Raw genomic sequence first — 4,451 nt, 5'->3', positions numbered from 1 at the left:
GCAAAGGAAAAAGGCCAAAGAGCAGAAAGCAAGGAAAGATAGAACTCGGCAAAAATATGTACACATCAAAAGGCCCTTGGCCGACATTCAACAAGAGTTTGAAATACACCCCGCTGGTGGAATTGTGCGAAGCTAACGAAGTTTGTCGAGACCGATAAGCAGGTAGAAACAAAAGGTAAAATGGTAGCCTAGGAAGCAGCATACGGGTTCGGCGGAACGGTGGAGTTGGTGGTGCCGGTTGGTGGAGCGGCCGGCTGGTCGGTCTCCGCTTGGTCACGTTCAGCAGCAGCCGGCTCGCTCGGGAGTGGCTTGTTGCTGGAGGCGCGCTCGAGCTGAGGCTGGCCGTCTGCTCCGACCTCTGGCGCCTCCACTTCACTTTCCTCCTCCTCCCCGCCTTCTCCCTCGTTGCTGGAGTCGATCACTTCGGCCAAGTTCTCGCCATCCTCTGGGTTCAGCCCGAACCATTCCAGCGGCGCCTCGGTGCCGTTCTCGGCCAGCTTCGGGATGAAGACGCTGGTGTTGGTGAACTCGGCGATCACCACGGCTCGCTGGACAAGTTCACGCTCCACCGCCACCAGCTCCTCCTGGGCTTCCAGTCGAAGCATGGCCAATTGGGCTAGATTTAGCCCAGGGTACCACGGCTTGACGAACTCCAAGGCCCGGCGTGCCCCGGCCCGGGCCGAGGAACCCTTCCAAGCCTCAAGGCAGCCGGCCGCCACCTCCAGCCAGTCGGCGGTCCGGCTGGGTGTACGTGGAGCCGGCATGTCTGGCCACAGGGCGGCGATCGCCTGGGCCCCGACACGCTGAAGGCGGCGCAGCATCCGATGAGCCAGCCGAAGACGAGCCTAGATGCTGAGAAGCTGCTTGCTAAGAGTGCGGGAGGCGTCAACAGCAATCTGCTCACCTTCTGCCCTCCGTCCTTCGCGATCGGCCTCGATAGCTTGATTGGCAGCGCGGAGTGACCGGCAGGTTGATGAAGTCGACGGCCGGGTCCATGTTCTCCACGTAGAAGTAAGATTGCTGCCACATCTTGACCGACTGTGGAAGCTTGATGGTGGGGAAGGCGTTCTTTGGCGACAGCCGGCGAACCGCGACGAAGGCACCACACTGGGCAGCCACCTCCCGGACGGAAGTGCCTAGCTTGGTGTAGAAGAATGCTCCCCATAGCTCGATGGTGGGGAGGATGCCGAGATAGCCTTCACACATCGTGACAAAGGCGGCTAGGAGCATCACGGTGTTGGGCGTGATGTGATGAGGCTGGAGGTGATAAAACTCAAGAAACGAGCGGAGACAGCCGCTCGCCGGCAGGCCGAAGTTGCGGATGAAGTGCAAGTGGAAGACGACCTCCTCGACCTCCCCCGGCGCCGGCGAGATCTCTCCCTCTGGTGGCACGCGCGCCTTCACGTAGCCCGCACCGGGGAGACAGCGCGTCTCGCGGAGGAAAGTGATATGGTCTTCATTGACATTTGACCCATCCCAGTCTCCTCCTCACTCGTGCGCCATGGAGAGCTCGACGAAGAAAATGGCATGGAGGGGGAGTTGAGAGTGAAGCGGGGTCAAGAGGGCTCGGGGCGGGCGAGCGCAACGGAGACGAACAGCGGCGGCGTTCCGGCGTGGCTCGGGGCGCTGCGACAAGAGGAAGAGGAAGGAGGCAAGAGCAGGGTGGAGGGGCGCGCGTGCTCTGCCGCTCCCTCTCCTCCCCCTACTTATAGCCTACGGGCTATGAACCCGAGGGGGCGGGCGTGGGATCGTGGGATTAACTATGCCCACGACCCCACGTTCCCACCTTTACCGCACGAGTTACTGCGTGTAGTAACTCCGCGGGGAAACTCAACTTCCCGCCTCGGCCGCAGCGGATCCGCTCGCATGCCGAGGCCCGGTGGTGGCGGGCCCAGCCTGCAGTCGCGTCCCATCGCGCGCGTGGGCTGGCAGGCTGGCTCGGCTGGCTGACGCCACGCGGCACGCCCACGATGGGCGGCTGGCCTAGAAGCTTAGCTAGCACGCCACCTAGTTCCCGCCGTTGCGTTCGAAGTTCCAGGCAGATCCGACTGGACGTGGCCGACTCCCACCAGGCGGCTTGCCAGGAGTCGGATGAAGCTTTCATCCAGAGCACCCGGAGGAGGAAACTGTTGAGGCTTCTCGGCTCCTCAGCCGCGGCGCCTCACCAGCTTCGGGGACTACTGTCGGAGTAATGGGTCACGGGTAGCCTAACCCGAGTCCCTGAACCTTTCTAGACATCGGGGCCGGTTGTGCCCCTCAAGACGACGAGATGAAGCGCCGCCTTCTGGTGGCCGGCTGGCTGAACGGCCGACTGCCAGAAGACGGCCATGCTCAGGAAGGCGGCTCCAAGACGGGCCGACTCCTAGCAGGCGGCCTCCAGAGAGGCCGGCTCCTAGCAGTCGGCCCACGACGCCCTCAGAATCTGCGCCCCCATTAAGAAGACAAGACATGGTGAGGCTACAGTGTAGCCCATCCCCCCGAATCCAGGGCCGGGCGTGGGCACAATGCTCCGTACAGGCGGAGATCTCCGCCTGGCGCGGCACTGTGGCTACTCCGCCCCTGACGTCACTACTGGCAGGAGGAGCCCTGTTCCCACGACGGCCTGTCGGTACGACCAGCAGGCGGCGGGCCCTACCAGGCAGCGAGAGCCCGGAAGACGGTGGAAGCCTAGCCAGTCGGACCCGAGGGAGGCCGGCCTCCAGCAGGCGGCCCGTTCCTTCCTCGAGGCCCCACGCGCCATCAACCAGATAAGACGCGGTGTGGCTACAGTGATATCCCACCAGGCGGCGGGACTGTAGCCACGCCCCCCTGACCAAGCGTGCATCATTAGCGTTGTGGCTATAGTAATTAGTAGCCGGCAAGACCCGCGAGCGGCGGAGGTGGCCTGTCGGCTCCGTACCAGACCAGTCGGCAGGCCCCGGCAGCCGGCGGAGAAGCCGGCGACCAGAGAGACTGACAGTCGGGTCCTACACCTGGCCAGATTACCATTGTACCCCTGGGGGGTAGGCCTATATAAACGCCCCCAGGGCACCCATGCAAAGGGTTCCAACCTGTTAGAATTAGACTCACACCTAGGGGGAGAAGAGAGCAAGCCTTGCCTTCTTCTACCTCTAGCATACAGCTCGAGGAGCACCATTGTACTCACTAGTGCCTTAGTGATCATGCGGAGACCCCGCAGAGCAGGACTAGGGGTGTTATCTCCTAGGAGAGCCCCGAACCTGGGTAAAGTGCACCGGCGTTCGTGTCTACGCCTCATCCCGCTGCCAGGCACCGGTGACGTTCTACTCACTCCCACCATGATAAGCCATCCATTGGCATATGTCGCACCCAACCTTCGACATATTTCCTTCAGGAGGCACCGCTAGACACACACAACATTGATTCCTAGCCGTGTGCGGCACCCCCCTCCACAGTTTACGCCTCTGGTCATATTGTCGTATGATAACCCACAAGTATAGGGGATCAATTGTAGCCTATTTCGATAAGTAAGAGTGTCGAACCCAACAAGGAGCTAAAGTTAGAACAAATATTCCCTCAAGTTCTATCGACCGCCGATACAACTCTACGCACGCTTGACGTCGCTTTACCTAGAACAAGTATAAAACTAGAAGTACTTTGTAGGTGTAACGGGTTAGGTTTGCAAGAATATAAAGAGCGCGTAAATAAAAACTAGGGGTTGTTTTAGGTAAAGAAGCAATAAAGTTAGTATAGCGAGTGTGGAAAAGTGGTGGTAGAAGTTGCGAAATTGTCCCTAAGCAATTGACTACTTTACTAGACCGATAGCAAGTTTTATGTGGGAGAGGCCACTGCTAGCATGTCATCCCTGACTTGGAATTCTATGCACTTATGATTGGAACTATTAGCAAGCATCCGCAACTACTAACGTTCATTAAGATCAAACCCAACCATAGCATTAAGATATATTGGTCCCCCTTCAATCCTGTATGCATCAATTTCTATGCTAGGTTGAAGCTTCTGTCACTCTTGCCCTCCAATACATAGTCCTATCAACATACAACTAACCCTGTGGTGTGATCCACGCGCGCGCTCATATGATGGGCACCAAAGGACAGCAACATAACCACAAGAAAATTAAACCAATCATAGCAATTCACCAATTACTGATAGGACAACGAAAATCTACTCAGACATCATAGGATGGCAACACATCATTGGATAATAATATGAAGCATAAAGCACCATGTTCAAGTAGAGGGTGCAGTGGGTTGCGGGAGAGTGGACCGCTGTAGATAGATGGGGGAAGGTGATGAAGATGTTGGTGAAGATGATGGAGGTGTTGGTGTAGATCGCGGTGACGATGATGGCCCCGGCGGCGTTCCGGCGCCACCGGGAGAGAGGGGGAGAGAGCCCCCATTCTTCTTCTTCTTATTCCTTGACCTCCCCCCTAGATGGGAGAAGGGTTTCCCCTCTGGTCCTTGGCTTCCATGGTG

The sequence above is a fragment of the Triticum aestivum genome, chromosome 3D, assembly GCF_018294505.1.
Source record: "Triticum aestivum cultivar Chinese Spring chromosome 3D, IWGSC CS RefSeq v2.1, whole genome shotgun sequence".
In the NCBI taxonomy this organism is placed as follows: Eukaryota; Viridiplantae; Streptophyta; class Magnoliopsida; order Poales; family Poaceae; genus Triticum; species Triticum aestivum.
This window is presented reverse-complemented; position numbering follows the sequence as displayed.